We start from the raw sequence: 14,411 nt of genomic DNA, 5'->3' as shown, positions 1-14,411 counted from the left end.
GAAATAGTCAAAGCCCAGGACAATGGTGGCTTGGACTAGGGGTTTAGAATGAGGGGCAGAGGAATGAGGGAACCCCCAGCTCAGGTTCCAATCATCTGTAGTCTTTTTAGGAGGGATGTACATGCATACACACACATATCACACACGCCATCACACATACCCCACATACCACATACATACACACACACAACACACACGGACTACACACACAATATACCACACATAACACTACATACAACATACACACACCATCACAGCATACACACACAACACCACACATACCCTACATACCACATACATACACATACAGACCACACACCACACACACACTATACCACACATACTCTATATACCACATACACACATCACACCACACATACACTGCATACCACATTCACACACCACACACAGATCACACACACCCCACACAGACCACAAACTATACCACACATACCCTACATACCACACACACACCACACACACTATACCACACATATACTATACACCACACACAGACCACACACATGCAGATTACACAGCTCACACACTATACCACAATACACTGCATACCACATACACACACCACACACAGATCACCCACGCCCTGCAGAGACCACACACTATACCACACATATCCTACATACCACACACACATACCACACACACTATACCACACACATACTACATACCACGTACACACATACACACAGATCACACACACACACAGACCACACAGCGCACACACACTATGCCACAATACACTGCATAACACACACACACACACACACAGCATACATATATCCACCAACCCCCTTACTCTCACACACGTACTACATACCACACATACACCCACACACACTACCGGAGCACCACATGCCACCCCCCTCCCCACACCATGGTATAAATGTTTTATGTACCATGAGATTATCTCTGCCTGCAGAGGGCACCTGAGCCCTACAAATACATGCCAGGGGCAAAGAGGTATTCACTCTCACAGAGAAGCGGTTTCTTGGGGACCTAACTTGAAAGGGCCAGGAAAGGGAAAACAAAACAATCCCAAGTGGAGCTGCAGTCTTGCTTACTGGAATTTAAAAGCTCTTCTTCCAAAAGCCATATTTTCTTTTTTTTTTTTTTTAAGATTTTATTTATTTATCAGAGAGAGAGAGAGAGAGAGGGAGAGCAAGCACAGGCAGACAGAATGGCAGGCAGAGGCAGAGGGAGAAGCAGGCTCCCCGCTGAGCAAGGAGCCCGATGTGGGACTCGATCCCAGGACTCCGGGATCATGACCCGAGCCGAAGGCAGCTGCCCAACCAACTGAGCCACTCAGGCGTCCCAAAAGTCATATTTTCTTGCCATGGCTTGTTAAATAAGTGTTAAATAAGCCAGCAGTTTGGGCCTTCGCACACTAGTGTAAGTCAGTTGAAGTAATCAGCCCTCCTCCTGATGCAGAGAAGAGAGAGAGAGGCAGTTTGACAGGCAGTTGAGGGGAGGAGAAGCCTAATTTCCAGAGAGGATCTGGCCAGGGTGCCCCAGTCCTGGGGAGGCCCAAAGCTGGGAAGCTCTGAGAAGGGCAGGCAGCACAGAGGCAGGCCCCCAGGGGCAGCGTGAGGGTGAAAAGGGAAGGGGTGGGGGTGGGGCAACCAGGGACCTTTCAGGTACTTGAGAATTGGGGCTGAGGACGGTTCTGTCTGGAAACATCTCTGTCAGCTCCAGAAATCATTTGCTGTGTCTTATGCTGTGCAGCTCACATTAGAATGACGTGATCCTGCACTTTGAGAAACTTAAAATCCAAAGCCATTTTACATGTCAATCTGCTGAGAATGAGTCATTTTACACTGAGGCTGAGATGCGAACACCTAGACAGTCTGATCTGAAGGGCGTGAAGCCACTTCCTCTTCCGGCCCCCATCTCCCACACAGGCCGCTGCTGCAGGTCTCCCCACCCTCCCCCAACCCTGGCCCCCACACACCTGACGCTGCCCTTTGGTTTGGGGCACTGAGGACCTAGTGCAAAGGCTACTCTGTGATCCAGGAGACTCCTCCACCCGTGCCCCCACAGGAGTACGTGACCATGACCCTTTGGCCACATTGCCTTGTATCTCTTGTTGCATCACCTGTTAACCTGTGACCCTGATCCGATTCGATCACCAGACCCTGGAAGCAGGGATGGAGTCTTACTCATCTTCATATTCCAAGGGGACCGAAACTATATTTTCACATAACACATGTTACATATTTATACTAATACCAGGTATCCATGTCTATTTTAGGCTGGGCTTGATACTCTTGTTTGGCTTGATTTATAGCCTGGATTAGCCTGAAATACATCTATATCTACTGAGAAAGATAAACATTTCCAACTGTGGATGGTGTGGAAGCACAACAGGTCTTAGCGCACCTGTGAAAAGGGAAGGGAAATATTACCTCTGACATTCTGCCACACACCCACCCATTCCCCACCCAAATAGGGAAACCTGGTGACAAACTATGCCCTTAGTGAGCTCAGCTAGCCTAACCTCCTTCCTCCTCTCTGCGCCTTCAGCCAGTACTTTACCTGGAGAAGAACTTTCATAATAATTTGATACTTTTACTGATGAGGTCATGTGTAAATTGAAATGCCTAACTAAAAGTGCTGGAGAAGTGGGCTTATTCTGCAGGCCTATTTCACAAAGAACAGACCTCAGTGTACCAACACCACTGGCAGCCTGACTGGTAGGATTTCCAAATATTGACTGTTTGTGGACTTCCTTCTTGCGTGGTGTCCTCTGTCTGCCCTGACACGCGATGACCTTGGATTGGATAATCCTGATGTCATGTGGAGAAGTAAATGAGATAGCAGCTACAGATTGTTTAGTACTCCATAGTGGCCGTTGGTGTTGTGATGATCACTATTTTCTTATTTGTTTATTTCAAAAAAAATTTTTTTTTGAGAGAGGAAGTGGGTGTACGTAGGGAGGGAGGGTCAGAGGGAGAGAGAGAATCTTAAGCAGGCTCCCTGCTCAGCATGGAGTCCAATGTAGGCTCACCACCCTGAGATCATGACCTGAGCTGAAATCAGGAGTCACTTAACCCACTGAGCCACACAGGTGCCCCATTATCACTAATTAACTGTCGTATGGCAGGTATACATGGTACTTCCCAGTTTTGTTGGAGGAAGTTCTATGCACTCTTTTACATAAAAGCATTGAAAGTTAATTTAGAGTTGATTTTAGGGAAGGAATTATTTTGCACATAAAATAACTTCCTTTTATTTACACATGAAATCATACAATCTGGATATTCAGTAATGTCTACCAAACCTGAAGATAAAATATAAAATCTATGGGAGTGCCTGGGTGGTTCGGTTGGTTGAGCATCCAATCCTTGATTTCAGCTCAGGTCATGATATCAGGGTCCTGGGATCAATCCCTGTGTCCCGCTCCATGCTCAGGGCAGGGGGGTGGGGTCCACTCCCTCTCTCTGCCCCTCCCCCTGATCTCTCTCTTCCTCTCTCTCTCTCATAAGTAAATCTTAAAATATATGTGTATATATATATACACACATATATTTTATATTATATATGTATACACATATATTTTATACACTATATATACACATATATTATATATGTAAAATATATATATATATATATACACACACACACACACATATATATATGAGTGCCTGGGTGGCTCACATGGTTAAGCATTTGCCTTGGGCTCAGGTTATGATCCCACACAGAGTCCTAGGCTCGAGCCCCACATTGGGCTCCCTGCTTAGTGGAGAGTGTGCTTCTCCCTCTCCCACTGCTCCTCCCTTCCCAGCTCCTGCTCTCTCTCGCTCACTCACTCTCTCTCAAATAAATAAATAAAATCTTAAATATGTATGTGTGTATATATATATATATATATATATATATATATATATATATAAACTCTATAGCTAAAAGTAAATATATTGGTATCAGTGAATACTGGTATATAGTAAACAACAAAGCAACATATTTATTGGAAAGTGAATCACATATACAGGTGATGCTAGTGACTGAAAAGTAATGCATAATATAAATTAAATGTGATTGCATATGAAGTATATATAGACAGAGCAAGTGTGATGGAAAATGGAATAAAACAAGCAGCAAAAACTTCAATGAATGCATAAGCAAGCAGCCCCAGAACCAGAAAAACTCACCTGGGCAGTGACATTTGTGTTCCACTGACCTGCCCTCACAGCAAAGGGGCTTCTCTATTTGCCCTGTTGTGGCCCTAGCATGAACAGATTGGCGGCAATGGCAGATCGGCAGAATATTTCTAACTTTTCCCAACATGTGTAATTTACTTAGCTAAGGTGTTTCTTAGAATTAGCATAGTAGCTAAATAATGTACGAAATGAATCTGGGTAGATTCAGTATTATGCAAGTACATTAAATGGAAGCGAATTCACTTTCACTATTAAGCTAAACTGCTATTTTATCATCTTTGCTGCTCTTCTGTAACTTTCTGTAATTTCACCCATTTTCAATATTTTTATATAATTATAATAAAGCCCAACATCATCTTTCAGTTTAGCAAGCCACTAGTCATTGAATCTCACTTCTAACTCACTAGCGAAAAAATTTCAAATGATCATTAATTCATAGAATGCTTTGGAATCAGAGCAGTGTATATATATATATATATATATATATATATATATATATATATATATATATATAAACTGGGCCAATCCTTTCCCTACTGCACTGCTGTGACACCTGAGGAAGGTCTAATTCTCAACCCTGGTTCTTCCTGTTCTGTCCACAGAACCAGCAATGCCTTTCTGTAGCTCAGGATATTACCTTTCCTAAACTCTTAGAATGGCCTTGAACAAAGACGTGTTATAATTCAGAATATTTGAAAAACTCTTCCCAACATCCAAGACTAAATGTACATGCTGCTTTAAAATACAACTGAATATGACATCAATAACATTTTTACTTCTAGATTTCTGCCTTCGACTCACAGATTCAAGATCTGCAGCACCATGAGCTGGCTAGAAACAATATTCTCCTTAATTTTTAAAATTCTTTCATTTTCTTCAGCATCTGCATGTAGAACTATATTAAAATTCTTTTTTAAAAGATTTTACTTATTTATTTGACACAGAGAAAGAGATCACAAGCAGGCAGAGAGGCAGGCATAGAGAGAGTGGGAAGCAGGCTCCCTGCTGAGCAGAGAGACCTATGGGGACTCCATCCCAGGACCCTGAGATCATGACCTGGGACAAAGGCAGAGGCTTAACCCACTAAGCAACCCATCCACCCCAGAACTATATTAAAATTCTTACAACAGGGGTGCCTGGATGGCTCAGTGGGTTAAGCTCTGACTCATGATTTTGGCTCAGGTCATGATCTCAGGGTCCTGGGATTGAGTCCTGTGTCGGGCTACACGCTCAATGGTGTGTCTGCCTCTCTCCCTCTCCCTCTGCTCCTCTATGTGTGCTCTCTCTCTCAAATAAATAAATAAATCCTTAAAAAACACTCTTTTTAAAATTTTTTATCTTTTATAAACATATATTTTTTCCCCAGGGGTACAGGTCTGTGAATCGCCAGGTTTACACACTTCACAGCACTCATCAAAGCACATACCCTCCCCAGTGTCCATAACCCCACCCCTCTTCTCCCAACCCCACTCCACCCGGCAACCCTCAGTTTTGTGAGATTAAGAGTCACTTATGGTTTGTCTCGCTCCCATCTTGTTTCATTTATTCTTCTCCTACGCACTTAAGCCCCCATGTTGCATCACCACTTCCTCATATCAGGGAGATCATATGATAGTTGTCTTTCTCTGCTTGACTTATTTCGCTAAGCATGATACACTCTAGTTCCATCCATGTTGTTGCAAATGGCAAGATTTCATTTCTTTGGATGGCTGCCTAGTATTCCATTGTGTATATATACCACATCTTCTTGATCCATTCATCTGTTGATGGACATCTAGGTTCTTTCCATAGTTTGGCTATTGTGGACATTGCTGCTATAAACATTTGGGTGCACATGCCCCTTTGGATCACTACGTTTGTATCTTTAGGGTAAATACCCAGTAGTGCAATTGCTGGGTCATAGGGCAGTTCTATTTTCAACATTTTGAGGAACCTCCATGCTGTTTTCCAGAGTGGCTGCACCAGCTTGCATTCCCACCAACAGTGTAGGAGGGTTCCCCTTTCTCCGCATCCTCGCCAGCATCTGTCATTTCCTGACTTGTTGATTTTAGCCATTCTGACTGGTGTGAGGTGATATCTCATTGTGGTTTTGATTTGTATTTTCCTGATGCCGAGTGATATGGAGCATTTTTCATGTGTCTGTTGGCCCTCTGGATGTCTTCTTTGCAGAAATGTCTGTTCATGTCCTCTGCCCATTTCTTGATTGGATTATTTGTTCTTTGGGTGTTGAGTTTGCTAAGTTCTTATAGATTCTGGACACTAGTCCTTTATCTGATATGTCGTTTGCAAATATCTTCTCCCATTCTGTCAGTTGTCTTTTGATTTTGTTCACTGTTTCCTTTGCTGTGCAAAAGCTTTGATCTTGATAAAATCCCAATAGTTCATTTTTTCCCTTGCTCCCCTTGCCTTTGGCGATGTTCCTAGAAAGATGTTGCTGCAGCTGAGGTCGAAGAGGTTGCTGAGTGTGTTCTCCTCAAGGATTTTGATGGATTCCTTTCGCACATTGAGGTCCTTCATCCATTTTGTGTCTATTTTCATGTGTGGTGTAAGGAAATGGTCCAATTTCATTTTTCTGCATGTGGCTGTCCAATTTTCCCAACACCATTTATTGAAGAGGCTGTCTTTTTTCCATTGGACATTCTTTCCTGCTTTGTCGGAGATTAGTTGACCATAGAGTTGGGGGTCTATTTCTGGGCTCTCTATTCTGTTCCATTGATCTGTCTGTTTTTGTGCCAGTACCATGCTGTCTTGATGATGACAGCTTTGTAATAGAGCTTGAAGTCTGGAATTGTGATGCCACTAACTTGGCTTTCTTTTTCAATATCCCTTTGGCTATTCGAGGTCTATTCTGGGTCCATATAAATTTTAGAATTATTTGTTCCATTTCTTTGAAAAAGATGGACGGTACTTTGATAGGAATTGCATTCAATGTGTAGATTGCTTTAGGTAACATAGACATTTTCACAATATTTATTCTTCCGATCCAGGAGCATGGAACATTTTTCCATTTCTTTGTGTCTTCCTCAATTTCTTTCATGAGTACTTTATAGTTTTCTGAGTATAGATTCTGTGCCTCTTTGGTTAGGTTTATCTTAAAAAACATTCTTAACAACAGTAACAATACACTCTTCCTGGAATATCTAGTATGAGTTGAATGATGAAGGTTTAGGTCCAGAAGTAGTAATTGCTGAAAAAATTGGCTTTGGTGTTCTCTAGGAGTGCTATGTTTGAAATCAGAAGACAGCCTTTAAAGGAGAGTGCTTCTTAGCCTTCTAGATAGTTTAACATCCTCAACCAAAATGCTTTTCTGCAGAAGCTTCAAGTTTGGCAAACACATCTCTGCGCCAGGAGGATAGGTCCACCCCAAGTCAAAGTGACAGAAGTTCTTGTGCTTAGGGCCCTTCTAGACCTTGCCCTATGTATATCTTAACCTAGTTGTTCATTTCTTTTTCTTTTTCAAATTTAAATTCAATTAATTAACATAATGTTTTATTTATTTCAGGGGTACAGGTCTGTGATTCGTCAGTCTTATATAATACCTAGTATTCGTTACATCACATACCCTCTCCCAGTTACCCCATCCCTTCCCCCCACCCCCAGCAATCCTGTTTGTTTCCTATGATTAAGAGTCTCTTATGGTTTGTAAGAGTCTCTTATAGTTTGGGACTTATGGAGTCTTTCTGGTTTCATCTTGTTTCATTTTTTCTTCTCTTCCCCTATGATCCTCTGCCTTAGTTCTTAAATTCCACATATCAGTGAGATTATATAACATTGCCTTTTTCTGATTGACCTATTTTGCTTATCTAGCTGTTCATTTTTAACACCACTAGTAATGGGGTTGACAAACACAAATACCTCTTGACATGGAACACAGTGAAAAATATAACTTCAGTTCTGTATTTCTCCTGATTTAAAAGAAAAACTAATCTAGGAAACAGGAAACAGGAAACAGGAAAAAAAAATAAGGATGTGCTACAAAACAACTCACCTGAACTCTTCAAAAACCTCAAGGTTCAACACCTGAAACTAATGTAACATTGTGTGTCAACTATACTTTAATTAAAAAAGAAGTCAAGGTCATGAAGGACAATGATGCACTGAGGAACTCCACTCAAAGGAAATGAAGAGGCATGGAATTAAATGCAACCTGTGATCTCTGATCAGTTCGTGGATGAGGAAAAGAATTTCTTTTGCTCTTGCTATAAAGGACATCATTGTGACAGTTGGTGGAATTTGAATAAGGTCTGCAGATTGAATTATAGTATTGTATTGATGTTAATTTCCTAATTTTATAATTGCACTGTACTTATGTGAGATAATGTCGCCGCTTTTTTTTTTAAAGATTCTATTTATTTATTTGAGAGACAGAGATCACAACTAGGCAGAGAGGCAGGCAGAGACAGAGAGAGCGGGAAGCAGGCTCCCCGATAAACAGAAAGCCCAATGCAGGGCTCCATCCCAGGACCCTGGGATCATGACCTGAGCCAAAGGTGGAGGCTTTAACCCACTGAGCCACCCAGGTGCCCTGATAATGTCCCTTTTTGAGGAAATAAACCCCACATGATTTAGAGGTAAAGTGAATATCTCTGTGAACCTTTTTCTTTTTTAAAGATTTTATTTTATTTTATTTTTATTTTTATTTATTGGCAGAGAGAGAGATACAGCAAGAGAGGGAACACAAGCAGGGAGAGCAGGAGGGGGAGAATCAGACTTCTGCTGAGCAGGGAGCCTGATGCTTGGCTTGAACCCAGGACCCTGGGATCCTGACCTGCACCCACTGCAGAGGCTTAACCATTGAGCCACCCAGGCGCCCCTCTGCAACTTATTTTCAAGTGTTCTGGGAAAAATAACAGGCAAGAAAATGAAAGTGATAAAAACAAATGTGATAAAATGATAACATCTGGGTAGTCCGAGAAATATTTGTACAACTTTTGCAACTTTTCTGTATGTCTATTATTATTTAAACATACAAGTTTCATTACAAAAACAAAGTTGTCTTCCTTATAGCTTCTGTAATTTTTAAACTTTCAAAGGATATTACCATTCGTCTTTCAATGTTAATGTAGCAAACACTTCTATAGTGCTTATTGTGTGCTAGGCACTGTTCTAAGCAGTTGTACACAACTTAACCCACTTAATCCTCATAGCCACCTTGAAGGTAGGTACCATTACTATTCCCTTTCCACAGATAAGGTATCTGAGACCCAAAGAGGGTAAGAAAACTTAACCAAAGTTTCTTGGGCAGAGCCTGGTCCTTCACTATATACATCCCAGAACAACCACATTCTACTGTTTGTATTGCACCTTCTGTAGAGGTGTTGTTATTGTTGTTTTTTAAGATTTTACTTATTTATTAGACAGAGAGACACACACCAAGAGAGGGAACACAAGCAGGGAGAGTGGGAGAGGAAGACACAGGCTTCCTGCTGAGCAGGGAGCCTGAAGCGGGGCTCGTTCCCAGGAGCCTGGGGTCACAACCTGAGCTGAAGGCAGACACCTAATGACTGAGCCACCCAGGTGCCCCCATGTTGTTGCTGTTGTTTAAGATTTTATTTTTAAGTAATCTCAACACCTAACATGGGCTTGAACTTGCAACCCTGAGATCAGGAGTTGTGTGCTCTACCAACTGAGCCAGCCAGGTGCCCCCTGAGCTACGAAGTTTTAGTGTGATTGTTTAATTTTTCATTTCTTTGCTTTTGATTTCTTTTTCGATTTTGATTTCATTTCTTTGCTTTCGATTAAAATACAAATAGTATAAAAACACATGTTAGAGTTTATTTTTCTTTAATTATGTGAACTTTCTGGGTGGTCTATGTCACATGGCAAACTTCAAAGGGTTTTGTCTGCTTATAGTATTGGACCCAATGTCAGTTTGTCTCCAGGTGTTAAGGAGGTAAGAAGCTCCATGAAGTTAACTCTCTAACATACATCAGCAAATCCTCCCTTTTTTATTGACTTCGACATCTGCTTGGCATTGTGAAGTAATGCTAAACAATTAGTATAAATATTTGAAACATATCTGAAGCATCAATATAAATATTTGAAACCTGGGACACCTGGGTGACTCAGTCCATTAAGTGTCTGACTGTTGATTTTGGCTCAGATCATGATCTCAGGGTCCTGGGTTCAAGCCCCGTGTCTGGCTTCCGGTTCAGTGGGGATTCTTCTCCTTCTCCTTCTGCCCCTCCTGCTGCTCTCTAAATAAATAATAAATAAATAAAAATATTTGAGACCTTAATATTTTCTTCAGTGATCCTTTGAACATTCATGACTTGTCTATGTATAATTTTAGGACACCTTGGCATCAGGGGCACCTGGATGGCTCAGTCTTTAAGCGTCTGCCTTCAGCTCAGGTCTTGACCCCAGGATCCTGGAATCGAGCCCTGCATCGGGCCCCTGTTCTGTGGGAGACCTGCTTCTCCCTCTCCCACTCCCCCTGCTGTGTTCCCTCTCTTGCTATCTTTCTCTCTGTCAAAAAAAAAAAAAAAAAAAAAAAGGTTACCTTGGCATCATCTCTAACGTTATTGCATGATGGCAAATTTATTGCTGCTTTTCTTTTTAAATATTTTATTTATTTATTTGAGAGACTGAGAGAAAAAAAGAGAGAGAGAGAGAGTGAGAGACAGCACAAATGGGAGTGGAGGGGCAAAGGGAGATGCAGGGTGGTGTGGAGTGGTGATCACAGGATGTTGAGATCATGACCTGAGCTGAAGGCAGACACTTACCTAACAGAGCCACCCAGGGACCCCCCAATTTATTGCCACTTTATTCAGAAGGGTTATCTCATATTTTATAAACAAAATCAAATCAGTTTGAAGAAGCCCTTTTTTAAAATAAATAGTACAATCAATATCTATAATCTTCATCTGAAACACAGGCTCACTAAAATCTCTCCAGTGGGCAGTTCCCTAAAGCTTTGTTTGATTTTTCTTAATTTGTCTTACCACTCTAACCTCAGAGGCATGGTTTTGCCGACACCAGCACTTGGACACTGTCAAGTGAACTTCGACATTGAGGCTGGAATGATGCCAGTGAAACACAAACATGCCATTGAGCAGGCATGAGAGCCAGTGAAAAGCCCTGGTTGGGAGTCAGCAGCCTGTGGGCTGGCACTTACTAGTCACGTGACTTCGGGTGACTCCGTGAACTTCTCTGAGCCTCATTTTCTTGTTGGTACAACGGGGATAAAAATCCTTGCTCTGGGGTACCTGGGTGGCTCAGCTAGTGGGGCGTCTACCCTGGGCTCAGGTCCTGATCCTGGGATGGAGCCCTGCACCGGGCTCCCCACTCAGAGGAGAGTTTGCTTCTCCCTCTCCCTCTGCATGCTCTCTCTCTCAAATAAATAAATAAAATCTTAAAAAAAAAAATCCTTGTCCTGGCTTCCTCTATTAGTATCACAATGACCAAATTAAATAATGTATGTGATACTTCTTTGTAATATTTTATATAAACTGAAATGAGTTCTTAAACAATTATCAAAATAGTTGGATATTTAAAAAAGAAAAAAAGACAAAACAAGACAGCAGAGTGGCTGGTACAGTGAATGGACGTAGTTAAAAGTTTGCTGAGAGATGGGAGCAAGTCTCCAAAGGTGGGCCCTACAAGCCGCTCCTCCTAGGGTCCTGGGGAGGTACAGTTCCTTTCCTTAGAATCTGGGCTGGCCTCATGGCTTATTTTTACCAGCAGAATACCACGGCAGTGATACTATGTGATTTCCATTGCTGGTTCTAGAAAGCTGTGCAGTGTTACTCTGGGCCTCATGGAATGCTCACTGTATGTAAGGCTATATGGTAAGTTGGTCTCTATGTAAAAAACTCAAATGCTCTAAGATGTTACGTTGTAAGGAAGCCCAAGCTAGCTAGGTAGGGAGGTTCAGGGGAGGAGAAAGATCTCTTTTCCTTCTACCCATCTTAGGTTCAATGGCTGGGACCCTGTAAATTAGACTAACAGAAGACAGTTTAACAAGAGAAAAACAAATAGAAGTTCATTAATGCATATGCCGCACAGACATATCTCTGTGTCTGAGAGCACTCAGAGATGAGTGATTCAGAGGTGGTTAGAATTGGGGCTTTTATAGCATATTAAAACAGTGGTGAGTTTTCAGGGAAGTGACAAGAGCAGGGCAAAGGATTTTCAGTTTCTAGGGCAGCAAATCGTAAAAAGGCAAATATATGGTGGGGGGTCTAATGTAAACTAAGGGATAGTTAGTAAAGTTATTTATGTGGATTCCTCTAGTGCCATTTCTGGGCTGACATTTCTAGAGCGGTAGCCAGTGCCTAACTTGTCTTTCCTGGTAGAGAAGGGAGGGGGAACACCTTCAAAAGTTTATGTTCTGCGTTTAGGCAAATAGGGGGAGGGCGGGGACCTCCACTTGTATTTGCATCTTAAATGTCCACAGGTCAAAATGATCTTTATGACCCAAGTGGTATATTTTAAGGTGGCATATTTTGCTACCCTTCAGAGGCCATGTGGAGAGTGAGGAAGCAATAGAGAGAGAGACTATTACTCGGCCAGGCCCCATGTCTTCCAGCCATCCCAGCTGTGCCATTAAATATGTGAATGAGATGTTTAACATCCGAGACATCCAATCCAGACTAGCTGCAAACTGACTGTAGCCACATGACTAACCCCAAGGGGGAACCGCCCAGCTGCACCCAGTGAACCACAGAACTGTGAGAGAGAATAAATTGTTGTTTTAAGTCATTAAGTTTTGGGGTGGTGTGTTACACAGCAATCTGTAACTGGAATATAGAATAATTTTTGCCTTTTCCGCTCATGGAAAGCTTGTCAAGTTAATTAGTGTAGAATTTCATGAGACATTTAGGACAAAGTCCCTGATGGATATCAGGACCTATTTCAGTTGATTTGCTGCCTCTTGCCAAAGGTACATTGTTCTAGAAAGTGCATTTCAGGGGGCACTGAGAAGAAAATGACTAGTGATTCCATGGCAAAATAGAAGAACGAGGAAAAACATTTTCTGCTTTCAGGCTACATTTTTGTTTCTTTTATAAATGATTGCTTTGAACCATTGCACAAATTGTACTTTTTCAAAGGACAGGTTTTTTCTTTTCTTTTTCTTAGGATATATTAAATTTCTCCTGTGGTTTAATTTGTGACCAATTTTATAATTGCAGATTTCTAACTGCTTTAATTAACTTTTTTGTTCAAATCAGTTTTGCTGAGATATATCATTTACATACAGTAAAAATCACACATTTTAGGTGTACAAGTCTTGAGTTTTGGTAAGTGTGAAAGGCCATGACCCCCACCAGAATCAAGATATAGTTTTTTTTTTCAATAAGTTTTTTTTTTTTTTTTAAGATTTTATTTATTTATTTGACAGACAGAAATCACAAGCAGGCAGAGAGGCAGGCGGGGCTAGGAGGAGCAGGCACCCCACTGAGCAGAGAGCCTGACGTGGGGCATAATCCCAGGACCTTGAGACCATGACCTGAGTCCAAGGCAGAGGCTTAGCCCACTGAGCCACCCAGACGCCCTGAGTATTTCAATAAGTATAAAAAGTTCCCTCATGTTCTGCTGTACCCAATCCCCTCCTTCCATCCCCACTTCCTGGTAACTTTTGATCTGATTTCTTCCCTTTAGCTGTGTCTTCTTCACACTGTTATGGAAGCAGAATCATACAGTGTATGGCCTCTTACGTCTGGCTCTGTTTGCTGAGCATTAGGACTTTGACGTTCATCAGAAGTAATAGTCTGATCATCACTTTTAATAGTACACCAATTATAACACTTTGTATTTATGTGTATCCTAAGTGAAATGGGGATTGGTAGACAACAGGGATCCCTGCCAGAGACTGGGACTGGGTGGTGCAGGAGGCTATTTTAACTAGGGTAATCATTAAAGACCTCTTTCGGAAAGCAATAGTTGAGAGTCTGCGCTGCCTGAGTGGCTCAGTCTTTTGAGCGTTGGACTCTTGGTTTCGATGCAGGTCCACATCTCAAAGGTCCTGGGATGGAGGCCCACCTCTGGCTGTGCACTCAGCAGGAATCAGCTTAGACATCATCTCCTTCTGCCCCTTTCCCTGCTCCGTACTCTCTTTCAGTCTTTCTAAAATCAATCAATCAATCTTACAAAAATTTATTTAAGAATTTAAAAAAGAAGAAGAAAGGAAGAAAGTTGAGCTAGGGTAAATTTCAGTCCTTACTAATTCATGAGGCACATTTTCCTCAATATGTTTATGACTCCTACGCTTTTCTGTATTTCCGTTTACGA

Source organism: Mustela lutreola, chromosome 13 (assembly GCF_030435805.1).
Source record: "Mustela lutreola isolate mMusLut2 chromosome 13, mMusLut2.pri, whole genome shotgun sequence".
Lineage (NCBI taxonomy): Eukaryota > Metazoa > Chordata > Mammalia > Carnivora > Mustelidae > Mustela > Mustela lutreola.
This window is presented reverse-complemented; position numbering follows the sequence as displayed.